The sequence below is a fragment of the Protopterus annectens genome, chromosome 2.part0, assembly GCF_019279795.1.
Source record: "Protopterus annectens isolate FY-2018-M chromosome 2.part0, PAN1.0, whole genome shotgun sequence".
NCBI lineage: Eukaryota > Metazoa > Chordata > Ceratodontiformes > Protopteridae > Protopterus > Protopterus annectens.
The window spans coordinates 1,693,410,049-1,693,436,080 of record NC_056728.1 but is presented as its reverse complement, the minus strand read 5'-3'; positions in this window follow the sequence as shown (position 1 = coordinate 1,693,436,080).

The following is a 26,032-nucleotide window of genomic DNA, read 5'->3' as shown; positions in this document are numbered from 1 at the left end:
AAATGCGACAATGGCCCAAAGATAGGGGCAATTTTTAAACCTGGCTCTTGCAGGCTTAGAAAGTTGATAGAATTAATCGTCTGTAGGGTATGAAGTCTGAGACTCAAATGTCTGTCATTATTTTCTAACTTCAGTCTTTGATGATTTGCCACTAATTTGCCAGAACCATAATTTTATGAAAAACAGACCAAACATGTGAGGCGAAAATCTGTACATCTGAGAGTATTGTTAACTTGAAAAGTTGGCAGGAAAAAAGAGAATGTGAATTAACGTGCATTTTATGAACCAAAATAAGTCTGTAATTTTAATTATTCCACGCCCTTTTATCTCCAAATCATCAGTTTAAAGAAGGATTAGGAGGGACAAATCAAACGTCTGAGCCAAAATCAGAGACGTTCCTCAAATCTGTGATTGTTGCAAGATATCATCATCACAGATCCCCCAGCTTCATTAAATCCAACTTTATTTCTGACCCCTTGGGTGATATAAACATGCCTGGGTTTGATCACCAGCTCTTCAAAACTCACTTGCGGTTTACACAAGGCTATGCGCATGTCTGCGTATGCACCACATGTGCACATCGTAACTGGCTAGACAATTGGCTTTGGAGCATCAGTGGACTGCTGCATCCTCCCTGTATTGGTACATTGAGATCAAATTACTTCAGGATGAGCCACAATGGTGGTAAACCATACCTTCCTAATTTTGACTCAGATTTTAATTCTGGCCTCTTAATCCCTCCAAAACTGGTGACTTTTGGAGAAAAGCTGGTGAAGCACACTTTAGAATTAATGACTATATTAAATTCACTATTCTGTCACTGTCTAAAGTTGATGGCGCTTATATTTTAAAAATGCACCTGGTTATTTCTGGATGTGTCCCTGATTCTTAGAGATTTGTCCTTGATTTGTTGAGAGTTATGAGGTAAACCTTTGCGTGTGCCTTGAGTAGATGGGTGCATATTCATCAGCATTGCTCCTATCATAAAACGTGTCCCAGAATCAGACTGGCTGCTTTTTGTAATCACGTGCCATTTCAAATCAATCTCTGAAAATTATTCGCATCTGAAGCATCTTCAGTGTCCAAAAAAATAAATTCAAGGACTTATAGCTCCTCAACCAGGTGAAAGCTTGGGGAAGTGAATGGTGTTGACATGCGACATACCTGTTCAGCTTCCACTCTCCATCCTCTGCAAACCTGCACCTGCTACCCCAAACCTCAACATACAAGTAAATTTTAAAAAGCAATTTGTCTCGCTTTTTACTTTTTTCTAGGACCCCACCAGCAGACCCCCCCTCCCCACCCCACCATTAAAACAGCTTATCTTAGTCTGAGTGGTAATGGACATGGCACTCAATGGGGAGGGGGCGCTCCTGAAGGTACAGTGATTCACTCCTGATGTGCTAGTAAATGACGCTGAGGATTCCAATCCAAACACTAGCGTGACAACAGCAGGGTGACATAACAAGCCAAAGTCCCAGGTATCAAAAAGAGTGCGCATATAGCGTGGACTTGGTGGATTAACTTCCAAGTGCACTGCAAAGCATTATGTGCGGCATCCTTTTATATCAATTCTTCTAAGGACCCCTTGCGTCACATATTTTTTAAAGATCTAAATTAGGCTCTATCAGTAAGTTAAAAATAGACCCTTTTAGAGTAACAATACAGATCTCTTTAAACCATAAGGTCAAGTTCCAGTTGTGCTCATCTGGAATGCCCGTTTTACCATCTCTATGGAGTCCAGTATTACTTCCCCTAGTTTACATACAGCCTCAGTGTTTTGTCTCACTTGGGCACAAGAGTTCAGACACATCTGCTTTCATGGCAGTTACACACTCCTAAAATAATACCTGTGGCATTTTAGAAGTTTCCACAATATTATGAGATGAACACAATACATTTTCAAACTGTCTGCTTCTTCTTCTGGCTTTTCCCGGTTAGGGATCACTAGAGCAGATCATCTGTCCGCTCATGACTGGCAGTGGAGTTTTACGGTGTCGATTTGCCAGCCCGGTGCCCAACCTTTGACAGAAGGCACACACACACATGCACTCACACCTAGGGCCAATTTAGAGTGTCCAATCCACCTACAGCATGTCTTTGGGATGTGGGAGGAAACCAGAGCACCCGGAGGAAATCCACGCGACCACACGGAGGACATGCAGACTCCACACAGAAGGCACCCTAGCCGAGGATTGAACCAGAGAACCTCTTGCTGTGAGGTGGCAATGCTAACCGCTGCACCACCGTGACTTCCCTTGATACATCAAAATCAGTAATTCACATAAATTACACATTTTACCACAGACATTTTGTAATGTACAAAAGGCAGCTCATCTATCAAATTCTATAAAACCTTTGCAAGTGTGATAATAGGTTGCAACACAGAGGTGATGTGATAAGCAATTCTTGAAAAGTAAAATGACAGTAATGATCAATTCATCTTTCTTTTCATTGTTTATAGGTACTACAGTACATTGCACATTTATGTACTTATGTTGTCATTTTTATTTTTACATAATTGTAAGTGCCCTGATAATTGCTACCAATGCTGTTAGATTAGAATCAGACATTAAAGCCTGGGAAAGGAAAATGTATTTAGATTATTGTACTTTATTTACTGACATGGATATAACAACTCATCTGGACTTCATTACATTTCAGACATTTTGGGCCTACTAAGTAGATCTCATTCAAAAGCATAACATCTGATCAATACAACCATTGAAATACATGTACTACAACACAAGTATGTACATACATACATGTATACACAGACACACATACTTATATCTTTGTTGTGGGTGTGTATATATATATATATATATATATATATATATATATATATATATATATATATATACATATGTGTGTGTGTGTGTGTATATTATAATATATAAAACGCTTTTAACGCTAATCACAGAAATGTATGCACTGAAATTTGTAAATTGTATACTTGACTCCCAAAATGAATGGGGGGGGGGCAAAAATTACTTGCACCACTCTTAAGACTGCCCGATTTCTCACTTTACTTCTTCCACCGTACCTACAATCACGTGCATGTGAAAAACAGACGATGGGATTAGAAAACCCGGGAATGCACTGAAAAGAAGGGTCTGAAACATTAAACTGTTACTCAAGTTAAAAGCACAGAAGAAACAAAGGGTGTAAAAGGAAGTGTCCTCCACAACTGATACCAACCGAAGATTCTGGAGCTCATACAGCTCAAAAGCCTTGTACCGACTCCACAACACCAGTAAGACCAACTCAAAAACAGAAAGGTTTAAGACCTAGTGTCCACCCAAGAAATGATCAGCAATTATAAACATGGTTATGGGTGCCTGCACCACTACCTAGCTTTGCAAATGCCTCTTCTCCAATTTGACTTTTCGTGTCAATAAGTATAAAAGAAAAAAATCACTGCACCAAGATAGATTGTCTGCTTCCTGTAAACAAAGGGAAAGACAAGACCCCCCACCCCCACCCAGAGCCCTAAAATTTCATTCTGGTCCCACTTCGATGCTTTTTATCAGCGTTAGTCCACATCCGGACAAGACCAAGCAACACTGTGATGGACACAATACTACATATTTTCCCCATCACCCTCAGCAGACAGAAGCTCACGCCAGGGACGTCAGTGGTACGAAGGCATCACTGACTGGATGTTTTAAATAAAGCTCAAGAATAGTAGCCAGTTTAGATTACGGAAGTGGGGGAGGGAGCAAATGCTACAGAACGGGTGGAGAAAACAGAAAACAACTGTACATTACAACTGCGCCCTTTATGAGGCCGGCCTGTATGGTGCCCTAGACAGTTGCCTAGTTCGCCTATGCCTAAGGCCGGCCATGCTGCTGAGTTCAAATATCAAAGGGCAATGTGAGGTCCACTGGAATGTCTGGTAGAAATTAGTGACTCAGGATGACCCAGTCAGACAAGACTCCAACAGGTTCTGATTGACGGCATCAGCAGTTTTTGTTGTGTTTTGCTAGAAATTTCCATACAAGCTGTAGTTGCTTCCACATTTAATGTATCAGTCCTGAGAGCTCTCCCATCCCTATCAAAAAACCTCATCAACTTTTAATTTCAACAGACAGAAGCTAAGCAAACTAACATTTTTTTTTTTTTAAGAATGAGTTGTACAATGTGGCAAAGGGAGCTACTGCCTGTCAAAAGTAGGATGAAGTACAAACACTTTTTTATTGGTTTACTATGGTATGGTCGAAACGGACCCTATCGAATGATGGGATCGTTGACCCACGTACGCAAAAATAATAATGTCGAATTCCGACATTGTCGAAATACGACTCGTCTTTGACCTCGAAACTGGCTTTAACATGGGTCGAGATAGGGGCGAGATTCATACTTCAACAATGTCGGGTTCGACATTGCCGCCGTTCAGCCTCCAGACTTCGACTGAAGTGGGTTCAACCGAACCCAGTTCGACCTTACCATAGTAAACCTTTTTATTACTTCATTCTTATATGCTCTGTCCACTTGGGTAGAATAACATTTTCCATGAGCAAGAGAGGCTTCACAAAGCAAATATGAGAAAAGTAGTCATATAACAAATTTAACATGCAAAATTATCAGTGCCCTGCTTTTACTTATTTACTTGTTTTTTAGTTGTCCATAATAAATATTTTATTTTTTTGGTAAAATAGTGATGGTGGGAGTATAATAATAAAATACTACAACTATTAAAGAAGCATTCTTTTTCAAAATTGTACTGTTTATATTTCTAAATAAATGGTGGTCTATGTCTGCTATTCTGAAGGAACTTCTAACTTGTTTACTAATTGTACTGCAACACTCACTTTTGAGATATTTAATGAATTCTTGTTTTTGATTATGTCAGTGGCACAGATAAATATTTTGTTTACTCTGTTAATATACTAATCATATTTCTAATGGCTGGTTATTTTTCATGATTATGGCTGCTAGTGAATACAAGTTAATAAGGAAACATTTTCGTTCACAGAAGCAGAAGGAGGAACACAAAGCTGTTGAAAACCCTTTTCATGCAGGTACCAGGAAACAAACAGGATATCTGCATGGTGCATTATTAAGGTATTCTCCATTTGGTCTGTACCACATTGCAGTGTTCCACATTGCCAGATTAAGAGGTTGAGAGGTACTGCGTGTGCAGTTCACTACTCTTCTCCAAGGCACTTCTTGTCCCAAGTTTCTAATTGAGCTGGCCGGCAAATGACTTTCCTGTACCTCTCTTTAGCCTGTGCCCCACAACCAGAAATGCAAAGCAGCACCATGTAGTTTTTATTTAGACTGATTGAACCCTTACACATAGGCAAAAAACATTCTTGCTGATGCAGAAGTAGATGAAGTGAGCCAAATTGCTGAAAATGGCAGGTACACTGCACATTCTGTCAAGAGTTTTAGGAGCTCCACAATTGCCACATCTCTGAATATTCCTTTCTTTCCCCAAGTTATGGTAATGTCAGATATGACAATAGCAGTTTCTGGAGAGTGTGGAAAGGGCAGGGAGTTTGCCCCCAAGTATAGTGCAATTCTGGGAAGCCTAATATTCTAGAATAAAGCTGCTGCTACTTCATTGCTGTTGATATATATATTATATGATATGATCTTGTTCCCAAAAAGCATCAGTTGCATTCGTTTTGGTTATTGCATGGCATTTGACAAAAAGTTGTCTGCTGCTTGAAAAGAAAAAAATAAGTCACGATGATTCCATTCTGTATTTCTTGATGGCACACATATAGATGCAGTATTTGAAAAGAGTATGATCAATAATGCATTATGAAACTAAATTAGTGCACAACCTATCAAAAGTTGTAAGAAATAGTATATCTGTAAAATAACTTTTGATGGATCATATATTTGTTGTTTCAGGTTCATACTGTTAAGCCATTATCACTGAAAAAATGATAGTGTGGACAACAGTCATTTACCATTCACAAAAAAGTGCTCAGCCATTCCTGCACTTCATACTTCAAATTACATGAATCAGCCTGGACATACAAAAAAAAAGACAAACATTTTGATGGCAGTCATAGTCTGCTTATGTCCATACTCACTACTCTGCTTAGGGCAAAATGTGTATCCTGGTTAGGGAAAAATGATAATACATTACGTTTTCATTTAGTTTGAGTTTTAAATAACTGCAGGGTGAGAGTGAGTCTCATAGGTTCATAGGTGAGTACTAGCCTATTATCCCTGACAGGACATTTTAGGCCTAGCTATGCTTGCTATCTGTTACCCAGCTGTGTTATCCCATACATATTTTACTGTCCTTGTCATAGCTATATTTAAGTACTTCTTATTTGTAGTGGATTATTTCATTTAGTTTTCACTTTCATTGTATTAGGGGTTCCTTCTTTAAGGTAGGTTATTTAAGCACTGCCTCTGTCCATTAGGAGGAAAGGGGTCAGTCCTTGGATACATTTCCTATTGCTCATCCACTGGTCCAAATTATGCTTAAAAAGGGTCATGGAACAGCTTTGTTTTATGTATATGGGGAGTCTGTTCCATAGCAGTGGTCTCTGTGATATGTACCTGTCCTTCCAGACTGTTCTGTTTACGTTGCAGAAGAGGTTGAGGTCTCTGCATCAGGTATTTCTAATACTATTTGACTTACAGATGTGCAGTAGGTCAATTAGTGTTGGATCTATGGATGCCTTATGAGACAGGCATAGGTTGCCTCCTAATAGTCTGTATGAGGCCAAGTATAGCGACAGGGCTTTGAGACAGTCCATGTACGTCAAGGGCTTTGACCCACTATTCTTTCTGTATGGAATTTTTGTATAGAATTTCTGTTGACTGTCTAACTGCTGCAAGTGCATCAACAGCTACAAACCAAAGGGGGCACTGTATGCTATTATGGGCCTAATGAGAGCTTGACTAAAGTGGGACAATGTCCTCTTTGGACCTAGATGCTATCTGATCATGTATAAGCTGTACAGTATAGATTAACTTCCTCACAACACTGGACATGTGTTGGTGGAAAGCTAGGTTACAGTCAATGTAAGTGCCCAGATCCCTGACTACTGGGTCTACCCTTAAGTACATATTGTCAATTTGATAATTCCAAGAGTAGCTGACTTTGCAAAAGACACAATAATACACTTTTTTGGCATTTCATTTTAGTCCATGATTCTGATACCAGTTATTTGTTTGGAATAACCTCTCCTGTAGGATCACTGAAACATTAAGGTATTCAATGTCTGCTCCCAGCTTGCAATTGTCCACAAACTTGGCCAATCATAGGCCCTTGACATTTTCTTTGCCTTCTGAGAACTAGATGCCAAATAACAGCAGTCCCAAAAGAGAGCCCCATGGGACTCCCAGTAGTGGCACGTCTTTTATTGAGAAGACATGCCCTATCCTGACTTCCCCTGTCATATCTGTGAACCAGTTTCCAATCCACCCAGTGATGTAGGGGTTTATTCCTAATTTGGCCAGTCTATCCACAATGCTACTGTGAGGTATAGTGTCAAAAGCCTTGACCAGGTCAAGTTAGGTATTGTGTACTGTCTTCACTTCATCCATCATTTTAGTGAATTTTTTGAAAAAGTCTATTAGGTTGAGCAGACATGATCTGCCCTTTACAAAACCAAACTGTGATGGGTCCAGTGTTTAGAGGTTTCCTATGTCCTTACTGATTAGTATTAAGACAACTCTTTCCATGGCCTTACATATGAGGCTAGTCAGACTTATGGGATGGCAAATGGCTGGGTCAGTCGATGGTCCTCGTTTGTGCAGGAGTATGATTGCTGCTGTCCTCCATTCACTAATTAGTGACATTATACAAGGAAAGGCTTTAAATTCTTGTTTGTGAGTTACATGGGCAGTGTATACTGTTTACATTTCCACGATATGAGAGCTATGTGACTCGAATATCTACAAGAGATAAGAGGAAACAACACACTTCTCAAATATCCCAGCTTAAGTCTACATGAATGCACAGAAATGACACATTGGCCATCACATTACTGCTTCTCATTTTATGTATGAAGTTTCAAAAAAGAAGATAAGTAGTTAGTTATATATAACAAAGGAAAGTATATACTGTCATAGTAAATCAGTAGCACCAATAACAACGAAGTAAAAAAAAGTTAGGACATCCTGTATGATAACCAAAGAAAAGAAGCAATTAGTAGTCACACAGACATATATTAGAATTTATAACGCAACCAGTAAGGCAGTGTATTTGTACTGTAGAGGACAGTATAATTTGGGTAGGGTAACAAGACCAAGACAGTGATCTCAGTACTTAGTGTTCCAGGATCATTTAGATGCCTTGTTCTCAAGCAGGCACCTAGAGGATGGTGCAATGATCTAGTGCCCGTGGGCAAGCTCTTCTTCCTCAGAGGTGTACAAGATGAATCCACTGCAGGGTCACCATGAACTGGGGGGGTAGACCTGGGCAACAAGGACTCTATAAGCAGTGCTGTTCCTTATGGGTTGCCCAGATGGAGTTATTCAGGTAATGCCCAAATGACACTGAAATCATAGCTTCAGAGATTGGATAGAGAAGTCAAGCAAAATTCTAGCATATGTAAAATGCAATAAGTTAATATAAAGCAAATTTATTTTGGAAAGTAGGGACTCCATCACATGGTGATATTGGATGCTAATACCAATCAGAGGAGAATGAATGCATTACTGGTTCCAGTGATGAAAGGAAACTATTACAATGGGGTAACTTGGATGAAAAAATGTTTATAAAAGTAGTAACTTGTATTACAACTGTATATTTTTTCCTTAACAATGGCTAGTAATAGGTAGTAGTTACCATGCTCATAGGTAGTTATTAGGCTTGCAGTCTAGGAGACCATTGAGGAGCCTAGCCCAAATTGCCAGTTGCCCCCAGTCACTGTTTGGTTAAGTGACATGCTCACAGTTACACAGTAGGCAAATGAGGGCTGAAGGAATCAAACTTCACCAGGACCACAGACTTGTTACTGGTTTCCCTGCCTCCACAGAAACAGGTACAGTTATTTGAAATTCTAGCCCAGCTAGGACTAGACTTGTAATTTAGACTGACAGTCATGACAGCACTGTCATTTGCTGCAGGACCTGTGTTACAGAGTTCTACTAGCTCTAATTTCTGACTTTTTAACTGCCGTAACCCCCTGCACCAACTGCCAGACTCACAGCCTTAACTTGCAGCACCAACTGCAAGACTCACAGCTTTAACTCGTAGCACCAACCGCCAGACTCACAGCCTTAACTCACAGCACCAACCGCCAGACTCACAGCCTTAACTCACAGCACCAACCGCCAGACTCACAGCCTTAACTCACAGCACCAACCGCCAGACTCACAGCCTTAACTCACAGCACCAACTGCCATACTCACAGTCTTAACTCCTATAATTATACCAATATTAACTTAAAAGCAGAAACTTTTTGATTTATTCACAAAAGGGATGCACTTTTTGTGCATTTTGTTTTAACTCAAAGCAGCAACAGCCAGACTAACAGCCTTAACTCACAGCACCAACCACCAGACTCACAGCTTTAACTCACATCAACAAATGCCAGACTCACAGCCTTAACTTGTAGCACCAACTGCCAGACTCACAGCCTTAACTCACAGCACTAACTGCCAGACTCACAGCTTTAACTCGCAGCACTAACTGCCAGAATGTAAAGTTAAAGAAATGATTAGTAACCAATAACTGCACAAATTCATATGAATAAGTACTGACTGGGTATATTTTAAGAGAAGAATAACAGGTGACTAATACTTTTTTGTAACTGTTTTCCATTAAACATATCAATAACAAAATATACATGTTTTTGCAATATGATACGAAGATTATAGCATTAATAATTTAGAGTACATAAAAAGACATCAGGTGAGCACATAAAGGCCAGGGTTCAGAAACATTACTGCCAGAGTTAAACTCTTTTCATGGCTGGCGGTAGCCATTTCTGATTCTTATACAGCCCTACTACAGTGCATACCTTCAAGAGGTGCAGCGCCATGGTGGGCTGTCTCTCTGGCCAATCACAAATGATAATGAGGCATTCCAGTGGACTGGGATATGATAATCAGCCATGAATTGAACATAAGCTGTCCTCAGAAATGCATACAGTAAGTGCTTTACAGAACTGTTTGGCTGGGTAAATCATCATTGCCAGCCACATTAGTTAACTCAATCAAAGGTTTGTGGTCACCCATTGCTCTCAAGTGGAGAGATTGTGTTAGATTTTACAAGTTGAGGAGTTTAGCAGATAGGTAGGGTTGGGGGCTGTATATGTATATGACTGCATGTGTGCATATACACAGAGGTATGAGTGGTGTCCATTGAGTGCGTGTGTGTGTGTGTGTGTGTGTGTGTGTGCACGCGTATCTGCCTATGTAGTCACAGTAGGGAGGAGTTCACTGGGGGATAGGTAGGCTAGTGGTGTATGTATGCAGGGGGGTGGATGTGTGTGTAAGTGCTTGCTCCCCCTCAAAAAAAAAAAAAAAAAAGATTTTAAAGGAGAAGAGCAATCTTCAAGATTCGCTCTTTTCCTGGGTTTTCAGTCTTTTTTTATTTCAGCTTCTTACATATGGCATTTTGAGTACCAACATTGCAATAGGGAGGCATCCAAAATGGTATTATTTTATAAGAGATGGCATTTTTCATAGAGTATTGCTACATGCTGCAGTTTTCACTTTTGTTTAACCTGCTGCGTCATCATATATATATATATATATATATATATATATATATATATATATATATATATATATATTTTGGGAGTGCAGATGTCAGTACCCCTGCATGGGGGATATGAGAGCTTCTTCTCCTAAAAAAACATAGCACTCTGGCAATACACAGTGTTGTCACTATACTATGTGTCTGTTGCAAGATACTGATGATTTGCCAGAGAAATAACTTTCACCGATTTGTTATATATCTGCTTCTACAATAGAATTGTACTTATTTTCTACATACCATAACAATATTGGTAAACCATACAGGGATTGTGAATGGTAGCTGCAAGTATGCTATCATATCAGCAAACAAGTCACATTGGTGCTACAGTTAGCGTTGCTGCCTCATAGTGTTTTGTTTCCTGTTTCTTCTATCTCTAGCAACATCTGTGCAGAGTCTATGCATCCTTATCTGTTCTGCATGGATTTTTAATTCCTCTGATTCCCTCCAAAGACATAACCATAGGCAACTGGTGATCTTCTTAAATGCTTGTGTGAATATGTGTGTGTGTGTGTGTGTGTGTGTGTGTGTGTGTGTGTGTGTGTGTGTGTGTGCACGCGCGCTTGTGAGTGTGTCTGATTAGTATAAAGTAGTTACTAAATGACTTTACATGATGTTTATATTACATGATGACAGCATGTCTATAAAGAGGATGTTGTAATACCAGAAGTGTGAAAACTTCAGCTTATTTCATTTTACAACAGGATGGATTGTGTAGTATTTGTAATTAAGCTATCATGCACTGCCCATTCCTGAAAGCTAGACCTATAGCCAGTGCACTATGGTTGCCTACAGCGATTTAAGAAATTATACTGATTTAAAAATAACAGAAATTACACTGTTGAATGTCTATCAAGAGGCCAGTGAGAGGTATCCATTTAAGCATGAAGGATGCACTATATCTTCTTTAGAGCAGGATCATGGTCAAATGAGGCCCTAGGCAGGGTAATAAATAGGGCCCCTCCAGTGCCCCCCCCCCCCCCCGGCAGCACCCCTCCAGTCATTCCAGTGTCCCATTACTTGGCTATTTCTCCTCAGTTATCATACTGTTTACTTCTACAATGACTAGAGATATTTAAAACTTGTATTTCAAATTTAATAGTACAAATACTGAAAGCCATTTGCTAAACAAAACAACACAGTTCCACAGTGAAAAAAGACTTAGCATGAAACTAAGCTTCTCTGCCCTTGGAACTCACGTTCATTGAAACGGCATTGAAACCCACATTCAAAGAAAATGCATCTGGCCAGTGGCAGATTGTTTACCTTTGGGCTGTTTTGAAACCAGAGGCTCCTTGCACACATTTTTAGGGCCATAAATACATGTATGTGTTCTTTGATGTACTGTCCTGATTGTATTAAATTATATTCCTTGTATAATACAGCACCACTTGTTAGAGTGTGTTTTAAATTTGTAGATTTGAACATTTTTCCAGAAAAAAATTAAACAAAACATATGAATCAATAGGGACAAAACTACCTATTACAGAACATTTCAATCACAAAAGGCCACTCAGACTTCTGTCATTATGCTCCACCAATATCAGTCCATATCTCTGCAGAAGTAAGTCATCTGAATAATTCCACATTAAAGAGATCCATAACTAGTGAGGAGGTTGCTGCTGGCAATCAACTTTACATTTGTGTTTAATGTACAAATTCAGCGCCTGCTGGCCTTGAAGAATAAACTGCCCATGTTACATTTAAATAAAAAATTGTAAGCTAGTAATATTGCAGTAGGGAATAGCTACCAAACGGCAACAGATTCATAGTTACTAGGCATCTCATCCAAAGAAGGACCCAGTCAGGTGTGCAGCCAGCACCCCCATCCCCCTTTAAGGGGGACACTGCAATATCAGCACTCCAGCTACATGGTGTATGAGTAGAACCCACAGCATTCTGCACCAAAGACAAGTATGCTACCTTGTTATGCTACTAACACGGCTTTTAAAATTTATAGCACAAACACAGATGATGACCATTTGCTAAACAACAGAGTTATTGAAAACAGACTTAGCATGAGCAACAGTAAACTTCTCTTCCCTTGACACTCAACAGTCCTTGAAAATGCAGAGAAGCCCAATATTCTTTAAAAATGCACAGAAAATCAATATTCTTTGAAAAATGCAGTGAAACTCAACAGTCCTTGAAATGAGCTTGCTGATGACAGTTTGGTAGTTGCTGTAAAGGATTCAGGCTCTATGGTCCTGTATTCAAGGTACAGGGTTTGAACCTAAACACATCAACCAACTTGCCAACCCTACCTTGGACATTACGGATTCCAAGATGGTCGCAGGCTAGACTGCTCCCTATTCACTGAGCTCCTCACAGCTTTTTAACTACCTGCAATTTTTAACAACTTTTAAGCGAAATTTCTCCACAGTTTTTTATACAGAAAGTATCTCTGGGATTATTCATTTTTTGAAAGAGTGAAACTTTTATATTAATTTACTTCAGAGTATTTTTGGCCTCAACAGTCTCTGGGCACATGCACTCTAGAAGCTCCTCTCTGTGTCAGCATTCCTGTTTTCACACCTCTATCCTGGGCATGGCTGGCAACTCTGACTCCATGGAGACGCAGACAACCAAGGCCAAATTCTCCTCTATGCTTTCTCCAGAAAAAGACACTGGCTCTGAGAGATTAAGAACCACCAAACAATCTACCGAGAACATTAAAGTAAGTGCTAAAGATAAAAGTGACTCTAATTTTTATTTAGAAGATTTGAAGATGGCACTACAGCCTATTTAAAGTGCTATTCAGAGTTTCTCTGAACAATTTACTGACTTTGGTAAAACTCAAAACAAATAAATGATAGAATGGACTTACTTGAAAATAAAAATCTGGATATGGAAATAAGAGCAGACTCTATTGAACGTGAGCTAAAATCCAAAGATACTCTCTTTGCAGAAATACAAGCCAAATTATTGGATTTAGAGGCAAGGTCTCGCAGAAATAATATAATAATTAGAGGATTACCTGAATCTTATGATAATCAGAACTTAATCTCAGTGACTAAACAAATATTCAAGGCATTACTTAATTGTGAGACAACCACTAACAACTTAATTGTTGAAAGAGCGCACAGAGCCCTGCGTGCCAGACAAGAATCTACTTCACCTCGGATTATTTACACAAGATTACTAAACTACCAAGACACTCAAAGTATTTTAGAAGCAGCCAAAAGTAAAAAACATCTCATATGGAACAATCATAAGCTAACTTTTTCACAGGATTTACCCCCACAAATAAAAATGAACAGACAAAAGCTATCTCCATATTGTGCAGACCTGATAAAAAGGGGAATAAAATTTCGGATGAGATATCCAAACACACTCTCTTTCAGCTACAATGACAGAAGTTTTACTGTTACAGAACCACAAGAAGCAAAGGATATCTTTTTAAAATTATTCAAGGTCCTTCCTGACACTGTTACTCAATAAATAATTCTGCTAACTAATGTAAGTACATTGAATTTCATCTAGTGAACTTACATTTCATTATATATACTCTTTAACAACAGTTTATATGACAAGCTTTACCATAGAAAGACACTCTGGTTTTATGTGTACTATTTGCGTTTATTAGTTTATTGAGCTGCCATTGTTTTAAACATCTTTATTTTAGTATATAATGCTTTTATAGTTTCTGAGTGTCTTCATTACAAAGTGTTTATGTGGTAATATAGCTTCAGTCATAAATGTCACTCAATCAGAAAGGAGAGAAAGTCATCTGAACCCTCGTGCTTACGCAGCGCTACCAACCTGGACAGAATTCTGTTGTTTTCTATCTGTACCCAGGCACAATTCATTTTCCCTCTTGTTTGCCTGCTTGATGACGTTACTACTCCCAGGAGATTAGAGTCCTGATCATCCAGTCAATAACTTCCCGATTGCTTGAGCTTCCTGCTGCTTGGCTGCTTGCTTTTGAAGTGATCGGAGAGTGTAGTCTGTTCCCTTTAGTTTTCCATTCACTAATTTTATGGTTTCCTGGATTCGTGATGTGGTTCCTGACGAGATTTGCAAATATTCAGTATCGTGGACTGTTGTTGCTCAATCCAGCTTGGTTCCATGCATGTAAGCTTGTTTTCTCACTCAGATTGGCTCCGAAGATCTGTGTGCGGCAGGAAGCCTTCTGCGAGATCAGGATGCTTCCTACGGACGTGCAAAAGTATCGCTGTCTCTGTGCCTGTTAATCAGGCTTTCTAAATGTCTGATACACACTTCAGATCTCCTCATTTACTGAAAGTCTTTAGTTCGCCAGTTAATATGTCTAGTATTTTGGCTCTATAGTATTGTACTTACTATAGCTGGCACTTTAGGCGTATAAATGTTAAAGTGCTTTATATTGCTACTATTTATCTCACAATGAATCTGAAATGGTGACCCAGCCAACAGAGGGTCTTGTAGTTGTCACTGTTTTTTCATTATATTACAAAGAATAATACTTGTTTTCAAGTTCATAAACATTAATGTCATGTTGCACAATATGAATATGTATAGTATATCACAGATGTTAAGGGTTATTAGAAGCATTAGCTATACACTTCAATGGACATGATTCAAATAAACCTGAATTTAAAATATACTCATAATAGGGCAAAATATTTATATGTTTTCATAAATAGTTTTTCATTTATTTCTATAGTAATAGGTTATATATATTAGAAATTGGTGTATAGAATATAGGAGTAATGAAATTTTATATGTATATTGTAACTTTCTACTAGACTAGTTAGTATTCTTATTATCAAAAGCTTTCACACCTATTAGAGCCTTACAAACTAAATTTGGACTAGGATGGGGAAGATTACTTAGTGTTAACTGTTTTTATAGTTTATTAACATATAGTATTATATTTTATATCTAGTGGACATTACTTTATTTTTTAATTACATTTATTCAATATAACTTAAGACATATATTTAAGCCTTTTCACATACATTTATGATTATTAATGTCTAGTTATATTATTGCTTTATTAATTATATTTTCGTCTCACTATAACTCTTTACAACTTCTTATCATAATGTTGATTTAGCAAGTTCTATGTATATTTAATACATACATATTTACCTTAACTGGAGTCTGTGAATACACAGAAGAATGGGGAATGTGTTTGTCGGGCATCTTGTATTTTGATAGTTGTGTAAATATGTTTAGTTTTGATAACTTGATTTTAGTCCTTTTTAGGACTTTACTTAAATTCTTTTTCCTCAATTTTGTGATAATGGTGACCATGTACTTACATCCTGTGTATTGGTCTTTTTGTCTTCCTTCTTTAGTTAAGTTAAGGTGGGTAGGCACTGGGTTAGGGATGAAGGAAGATTTTGAGACTGAAGTTAATCCTATGCTGAAATATACCTCTACTCAGAATTATCATCTTATAAAAATTAAGATTTGTTTGATCTTCTCTTTCATTTTCTCTCTATATATAAACTATTTGACCTACTCCACTTCTCTCAATGGACTTTAGATTGACGTATGACTAATTTCTTAATAATAGACTCCTGGAATGTAAGAGGGATCCAGAATAAAGATAAGAAATCTTTATTATTTCATTTAATTTATAAATCCCAAGCAAATATATGTTTTCTGCAAGAAACACATATACCTAGGGAGGATTGGTACAAAGGAACAAATAAAAAATGGATCCAAAAAATAATAGCCTCTGGGGATACTTCTAATTCCAGGGGGTGGCTATCATAATTAAACAAAAATTTCAGGGGATTATTATCGAAGAAAAATATGACAAGGAGGGAAGATGGTGCTACTTTACTACTAATATACAAAATCTTGATAAACCACTTCTGGTACTAAATCTTTATGGTCCTTGTAACCATCAACATATTTTCATTTTACAAATATATAATATCCTCTCTTCCTACCAAGATCATTATGTTGTACTGGGTGGAGACTGGAATGCTGTAATTAACCCTGACATAGATCGATCTAGTTCTTCCTCTTCATATAACCATCAAGCATCTTTTGCTCTTGATGATTTAATAATGGATTATTATCTTATAGACCCTTTACAACTTATCAAATACTCAAAGAAAAAAGATATATACACATATCATTCAAAATGTTATCATTCTTGGTCAAGGTTAGATTTTTTTCTCATATCTAATTCTTTTTCACATTTATTAGTGGATTTTATTATTGAGCCCAGATTTCTTTCAGATCACTCTAGAATTTTATTAAAATTAAATCTAGATTTTAAGCTTACTCATATATTTAAACGGAATTGTTGGACAATGAATAACAACTTGCTTTCTAATAAGGAAATTAGTAAATTGTGTATAGGAATAATTCAGGATATGGAAAACAATTTAGATTCAACAGATATTCCCTATGATATTCAGTGGGCGGCTTGTAAGGCAAGGTTTATTGGTAAGGCCTCATACCTTAAAAAACAATTCAATAACAAAGAAAGATTGTTAAAACTAAAAATTCAGTCTCTTGATAATCAATTCAGATTAAATTCAGATTCTGCTGTTTATAAACAAATTATAGATTCTCAAAAAGAACTGATTCTATTACATCAAAATAATCTTTCAATACAGGAGCAAAGATTATTAGTCACCTACTCTGAATGGGCTCAAATACCTTCAAAAACCCTAGCTAGAATAATTAAAAATAATCCTGTTAGGCCCAAAATATCGCCCATACTATTCAAAAATCAACTATACAACACGGACAAGGAAATTATGCAAATTTTCACATTACTATATACTGATTTATATTCCAAAACTTCTAAACCATTTGTAAATTATCATATAAACAGTTTCCTAGGTTCTATAACATTTCCTATTTTGAATGAAAATCAGCAAAGTATTCTTTCCGCCCCACTAAGTCTTCTTGAAATCTCTGAGTCTACTGACAGACTCAAACTTGGAAAATCCCCAGGACCCGACGGTTTTACTTCTGAATTCTATAAATCCTTTAAGTCAGTAATTGCCTCCTTCCTTCTCAAAGTTTATAACTACATCAAAATAAATGATATATCAGATCTCCATTAGAACACTTCAAAAACTATACTAATTTTAAAAAACAACAAAGATAAAACAGACCCCCATAATTATAGACCCATTTCATTAATCAATATAGACATTAAGATCTTATCCTCTATTTTGGCTTATAGACTGAAAATGGTTATATCATCAATTATTTCCCAAGAACAGACAGGTTTTATATCTCACAGACATGCATGGGATAACACCCTCATGTTGGAATCCATCATTCATTTTACAAAAAATGACAATAACCCAATATATGCATTAATTCTTGATGCATTCGATAGAGTAAGTTGGGATTTCCTCTTTCAAACAATGTCCTGCTTCAATTTTCCCAGTGCATATATTAATTTAATCAAAACTCTCTACAAAGAATCATTTACCAAATTGTATATTAATGGATCCACATCACCCCCTATAAAGATTACTAGAGACACGAGACAGGGATGCCCTTTATCTCCCTTTCTTTTTAATTTGTATTTAGAACCTTTACTTCTATACATAGCACAAAACACATGCCATAGGATTCCTAGGATTTTAAACAATAATTTACTTTTCTCTGCTTTTGCTGATGATTTAGTCATATACTTTCAAACTCCTGTCACAGATCTTTAAAAAATAATTAATTCCATTGACATATTTTCTCTAGCATCGGAATATCACATCAATTCCCAAAAGACTCATATTTTCCCTGTAAATCATTTGGCACATAAACCATATCTATTTCCGGACTCCTATTATCATATTACTTATGGGGTTAAATACTTGGGTATTAATATGGTTCATAATAGCTTATCTTCATTAAAAAATAATTTGCATAAAATATGGACTTCAATAATGTTAGACATGCATAGATGGGAACTTCTCAATTTATCACTTCTTTCCAAAGCAGCAATTATTAAAATGAATATTCTTCCCAAGTTTCTTTACCAATTCAACTCTTCTGATCAAATCATTCCTAAATCTTTCTTTGATAAAGTTAATAAAGAATTAGCTAAATTTTTGTGGTTCCCTAAAACAGTTAGGATTTCTTATTCTAAATTATCAACTTCTAAAGAGAGGGGTGGTTTAGGATTGCCAAATTTGTATCTCTATTATTTAATTGTTTCAGCAAACAAACTACTCTCCATTTCTAAATTTAATAATATTCACTACAATCATTTTCCAGTTTGGGTGAAATTATGGCATCAGTATATTATATCCAAGAACATAAACCCGGCTGCCATTCCATTCATCTCCATTGATATTTTGAACACTCTTAAAATTCCGAATTTCCTTAAACATAAGATCAAAGCATTTCAGGAGCTATTAAAACTTATTAATTTTGATAATATTTTTCATGTACTACAACCACTTCATCTGAATCCCAGCCTAAAGTTGGATAATATACCATTCAATCTAACAAATTATCCCCTTATAAAACATTTGAATGTTTGGGATCTCTTGAAATATAAAGATTTGTCCTTGGCTAATCTTTGAAATACACTGAATGTTAACAGTAAATATACTATAGTGCTACGTCAGTTAAGAGATGTGGTTATGGCTAAATATGCTCTCACTATGCCAAGGGAGCATGATTTCAATAATTTAGAAATTATCATTAGAACATTATCGTTACCTGAGAAAATGTTATCAAAATCTTATAACTTGTTAAATAAATTTATACAAAATTCGTTATGTCTCTTTTCTAACTTCTGGGACAAACATAATTCTCAATTAAATGAGAAACAAAAACTCTTGGCCATTAGAAACACTCTGGAACACTCCCCTTTCAAGAAATTGTTCTATACCCAACTGATGATAAACAAGAATGCTTATCATACTCCCTCCAAACTTAATAAATTTGATGCTAATAATTCTCCGTCTTGCCCTTGTTGCTCCTATCCTAAAGCTGACCTTTTACATATTTTTTGGTATTGCCATTACTCACATAAACTCTGGACTTCCTTGAAAGTAAGATTACAGAAAATGGGTTATCATAAGTCCACTTTATCCTGGGAAACTGCAATTCTACATATACCTATATTACATCTTTCTAAATCAGACACACATGTGTTCATATTTATTTGCTCTCTCATAAAACTTTACATTTCCAGAAATTGGCTTGTCCGTACTAAATTGAATTGGAATGCCTTTAGAACAATGGCTTACTTGTACATTTCAGCACAAAAGACTTTGTTGAAAAGTCCTAAAAAAAGGGGCTTTAAATAATAAAGTTTTGGAGAAGGTCCTTTCTATTATTAATTATGACTAATGGATTCTCACTTTTTATCTTCGTATAGTGTGGGATTTATTCACTCTCTTATTTCTCTTTTGCATATGTTTATAATATTATTTCATCTTTTGCACTTTGGTTACCATTTGTATATATTGTATATAATGTTTGGTTTTTATTTTCTCTCACTTTCATGAGTTGAAACGTTCTTTACAAGTTGTACAACTTCAATCAACTCCTAACTGACTATATGTACATTGTCTTGATGTTTGATGTTTTGTTATATTCTATAAATCAATAAAGAGATTTTTGAAAAAAAAAACTTGGACATTACACACACACACACACACACACACACACACACACACACACACACACACACACACACACACACACACACACACACTACCTTGTTTCATGAACGAGTCTGTTTGGCAACAGCAAACCTCCATACTATCTTGTTTCATGAATGAATTTGTCTGGCAATAGTAATTCCTCCATAATAATCTATACTCATTTTGCTTGCTTCACTCCAATGTTTAAACGTGCATGGGTCGTACTAAAGACGCACATGCAGATGCTACTAAGGATGCACTCTTCAATGCGTCCTTGAAGAAGAAATGTAACGCATGCAGAATGCGTTCTTAAAGAAGATATTTTAGATTTATGGCAGCACCCCGGCCAGTGATCCCCCCAGCTAGTTGTCCTCTCCAAGCCAGCGGGCCCTAGGCAACTGCCTAGGTCATCTAGTACTGGATCCAGTTCTGGTCTTCTTGGAAGACCAGCCTGAAAATCCCAGACTGACTGGTCAAAAATGAGGTGAATGCAAGTCTATAAAGGGTTTTAGCAACAAGGAAATGAAACTGAGATACAGCCTTGTATTGATGTGTATGTTCTGTTTTTTTTTAAAGCTCTGACTGTTACAGTGTCTGGCAAAATTATAGCTGATTGAATTAATCTTTATGCAAAAGCAGATGTTCAGCGTTCTAATGTAGAATGATGATAATTTGTTGCTGAGATCACAACTGCCATTGAAGAATAATGTTAGAAACTGCAGTCCTTTGGGTATTTTTGATACTTTTGTTTAATTTTAGACAGTAGTTGGTGATGTCTGACGTTTTCTACATTTGTTATAGTCTGTTAAACATAATGCTCCCTGAGTGACATTTTGCTCTCATCATGTGGACCTCCAATTCAGTCATGCAGCCTTTGAGGAATAGTTGTAACTCTGTATAATGCAATAAAGTAATATCCTATGAGCCTTACTGCTGATTTATCACTTCTCAGAAAGTAGATGACACCAAAACCACTGGCAAAAATTAAAGAAATAGCTTATAAATTTTTCCGGAAGCCTGCATTCATGACAAGGATTTTGTAAGACAAGATGCAATGGTCAGGCACCGACCTGCAACTGTTGAATCAGGTAAAGACTCATATCGGTGAGAGGCTATTTTCCACACAGTAAAGAACTGGTGGTTTAATTACTGCCCATTGTTGAAGCACAAGACACTCACTGCTAAATGAAGAATCAAAAAGATGAAGATATTTTGAAGAGATTGCGGAATTTCCCCAGGGAGGAATTGTTTCATGATGGTGCATGTGTGAATTCAGTGCAGAGTGGAATACCATTTTTAATACACCCTGGCTTCTGTTTTAACTTTTGGCATTTCAGCAGTTTATAAAGTTCATTTTCAGTAGCATCTCTGTTTTTCTCTAAGAGTTCAAGCAGGATGTACAAATACTTAAGGTTGAGTCATGCAGATGAAGCTTTGTTTAGAGCTGCAAAAGAGGTGAGAAAAAATACAAAAGCTCCCTTCTTCCAAAATATCTGGTAAGAACAGTTTCATAAAAAAAAGTTGTTTAACCAGTTTTCACAGACTTTTCTTATATTTCTAAAGTCTATGAATATCTTTCTTCAAAATGTATATCTTTACATGAATATCACATGCCACTAAGTCTAATATAAATAATGACTTGCGATTCCAGGATGCTGAATTAGAAAATGCTACTGTCAGCACTATTTTGGAGATGCACTTGTTTCCAGGGAAAGATTCAGCTGCTGCAGTTGTGGATTTAGTCAAAATTGCCCTTCTTCAAATTTATCTTTCATGACTAAAATTACAGTTAGTGCCACTGCACTGTCCCTCCTTAAACATCCCCTACTTCTCATACCGCAATCTGTTTTCTCCCCTTAACTCACTCTTCTCACTAGCTCTCTCTAATCTTCCTTGACTGCTCTTTCTACTGTCTTATAAAATCTATTAAGCAAATCACCTCAGAGAAACATTCTATTGTAATTGTCTTGCCTTCATGGAACTACATTATGATAAAACTGGGTTTTTGTAACCACTTACCCCAAAAACTATATTCATCTTAATGACATATTTCTTTTTATACATCTTGAAAGAGCTTTACTATACTCCTGATTATTGACACTGTATAACATTGTATTGCTACTTAATGCCTTGTAATAATCCTGTAACATTGCTGTTTAACGCTAAATTATAATGAAAATTGTATAATATGTTGGAGCTTTTCTCCCCGGGCCTCTGCTGAAAAAGGGCTCTTCAGCTCAGTTGGACAATCCTGGTCAACAAATGTAAAATAAAATAAATAATAATAAATAAATTAATGGTCAGAAGGGCTTGGCATATTCTTTCACAGCACATCATGATATCCATTTCCGATCTGATGCTTCAGCGTGAAATTCCAGGCTACTAGCAAATGGCATTTTTAAGACATCCAGAATACAAGCCTAGCCTTTTACTACACTGGCAGTTAGCAACTCTTCTGCTCAGGAACTAGAAGCTGAAAGTTGTTTTCTTCCTGAGGGTTTCTCTTTCAGACAGTTACATTTCACCAGTCTCAAACTGATTTTACTTCCATAGTCATTTCCCAGTAGATTCTACATCATTAAGTAAATCAGAGGTGCTTAGTTCTAAAACTGACAATCAGCAGGCAACTTCAGAGCTAGGCCATATTAAGAAACTTAACTAGGATTTAGGTTAACAAATTTGTGTTTTATCTGACCAGGTCAATATTTCTTAACTTCCATACAACCTCTTCAATTTGGCCCTTCCTAGTTTGAGGCAAAACATAAACCTTTTGAAAAGGACTTTGCCCATGTTAAATCTAAAAAGCTCTGTCCTGCAGATACATTCTAAGGTTATGTGGATTACCAGAGATTTAGGATAATACTCAAAGGTGAGAGCTGTCAGTAGTCCAAATTTTCCCCATATGCTTCAACAGGACTGTGCTTCTGGTCAGCACATCAAAATGGATATTGTGTACTGAGCGGGGCCGTTTCAATAGAGCACTAAGAATTATTATACTTGTTTGTTTGCATATTTCATAGAAGTCCTGTATACAGGCAGCTGTCAAACAAAAGGTGATCTCTATTAACCAAACTATAATGCTAATTTCCTATTTTTTCCTTCAGAAATCAATTATAAAACTTAAGTTTTTTTTTTTTTGCGTTAAGAAAGTCTTTATGTCATCTAAGCATTGCAACCAGACTGGATCTCCCTCCTGATTTAGAAGTGAACTTTAAAAAGCCAGTTTTGTCTTTTTCATCTACAGCAGAAGAACTGGAAGGTTATAAAATAAAATGTGCAGTATATATTTAGCATTCCACTCGTGTGTCTTGAGAATGTTCCTAATTTTATTACTTTTCATTTGTTTCTCTTTTTGCTATGTGATTTGTATTTTGGGGTGTGGAGGTTGTGAAGGGAATGGGTTAGTCTTGCTCTTGCCACATTATTTAATGATAGGTTTATATAGGTGGTCTTGCTGTTGTTTGATTGATCTTACATTATATGAAATCTTACCATCAAAATTAATGGTTTAAACCATCCCATGAAGAGAAAGGCTTTATTTGTGCATATTAATTACATTTTTGCTTTAATAGCTTGCTTGCAAGAGATACATATTTAAGAAAATAAACACAGGGTAATTGATTATTGGGCAAATTTACATCATCTCCCAATAACAATGTAACAGCATGGGTGACTATTACTTTTTATCTGTTTTATTTTATTTTATTGACTTTATTTGCTTATTTATTTTCTTTGTTAAACAGAGTAGAGCACTAGCCCCTGTGAATCCTTGTTAGGTTCAGCTCACGGTTACAATCAGAGAGAGTATACATATATAGCAATTTGAAAATTAGCATGCACCACATTAATAATAAGCAAGCTAAAGCCGTATATTTCAGATTAAACAATAAGCACGTTTATTAGGAACCTATACATGATAACATGGTTATAACATTTAAAATATATGCAAATCAGATTTTGAATTTACAATCTAAATATAATCCACAAGACATGGAAAGATTGGAATGTAATGGATAGTAGTTTAGAGAGCAGTCATGGCATTGAGATGAGAAGAGAGAAGAAAAGGATAGATATAAAGCTGGTTATCTGAAATGGAAAGAAAGGAAGAAAAGGAAGAGGCCCTGCTGAGAAAAGTCTTGGTCATTCTTTGGAAATATAGAACCATAACCCATTTTAATAAAAGTAAAAGGGAAATTTGCTTTGTGGCTACAATGCAGGTAACACTTTTGCATGAGATGGATTTACATTAATCATTTTTAAATAGGTATTGCTTAAGCTGCTTTTGAATTTTTAATATGATTCAATCATTTTTACATTAGTGGCTAGGATTTACCCAGTACTTGAAGACAACTGTCTCGAAGCAAGGACTCACACACAAACTTGACTACATGTTCAGGTGAGGTTTGGTAACTATGCTTAGAGAGTGGAGCTGTCACACCTCATGCATATACAGTAGCCGAGTTTGAGCAAGGTAAGTGAGGCATCCACAGGGATGGAATGAGACGGGTAGTAGAGTAGGTTATGATTTCAGGCAGTAATCAGGAAGGAGATTTAGGTTTAGGCAGCAGAGTAGGGAAGTTTTAAGGTTAGGGAATGGGGGGGATTTTAGGGTTAGGGAGTTATCAGTGACTTTAATTGTGGGATTAGTAGGGGAGATTAGGGTTGGGAACTGAATTAGAGTTTTAGGTTTAGGCAGTGATCAGGGACTTTAGTTTTAGAGGGAGAAGAGTGGAGTTTTAGGTTCAGGAATCAAACAAGGACTTTAGTGTTAGGGAGCAGGAGGGGAGTATTACAGTTAAGGTTAGGGACTGGGTGGGAGTTTTAGGGTTAGAGTTAGAGCTTTGTTAGGACTATGTAGTTTAGTTAGGTCAGGTGTTGGGTGGGCTATGTAATTAAATTGGATCAGGCTAGAGGCAGGTAAGGTACTTTCCATTCACAGCAAGTGGCAACGAGCAAGTCTGTCACAAGCTACTAGCGCATGAGCACTTGTAGACCTGTTTCCCATTCTTTGGAGCTAACACAGAGCGACAATGATTGTATAGTGGATTTTATTATGGAATTTATCAATCTAAGGCTGTATGTGGGAGTTATTTTGGTCAAGCCTCTATAAAAATGGGAAAGGACTCCAGATTGAGTACATTAAAGACCAGAAAGGCTATGAAATGTATTTATCTGTGCCTGACTGGGTGAAACTTTGCTTTTGAGAACTTGGTAAATTAATGCTTTTGTTTACAGATAGGGTTATGAATCTATGGATATTACTGGCTGTAGATTGAAGAGATATCTCTTTCTTTTTAGAGGCTGCTGTTATTAAAAAAAGTTTGTATTCAAGCTGGGGGAAAAGGAGTCAGTTTCCTATTGCAAGTCTCCCTGAACGGTTGAGAATGTGGGAATTTTTCTGATCTGTAAAGGATTTTTTTTCATTTGTTTGTTTTTTACTTTGGTTCCAGTAGTCCAGTAGCTTGAACACAAACATTTTAAAAGTGGAAATTTTAGTCAAGCCAAACACACAGATATTTGAATTGTTGCACTGTTTCTACTTGTTTGGTTTTCTTGTTTATTCTTGGTTATTAGAGAAGGCTCCATCTTTTTAGGGATTTGAATAATTTGTGGGTGATTCTGAATAGCATATATAATGTATATTTTTGAGTTAAAGAAGGATTTTTTGATGTAACCAGTCTGCAGTCTAACAGCTGAAGTAAGTCTTGCACTAGTTTGGGTTGTATTATATCTAATGTGAGTTATTAGCTCAGTATATGACCATGTCATGTTTGTATAAACTAAA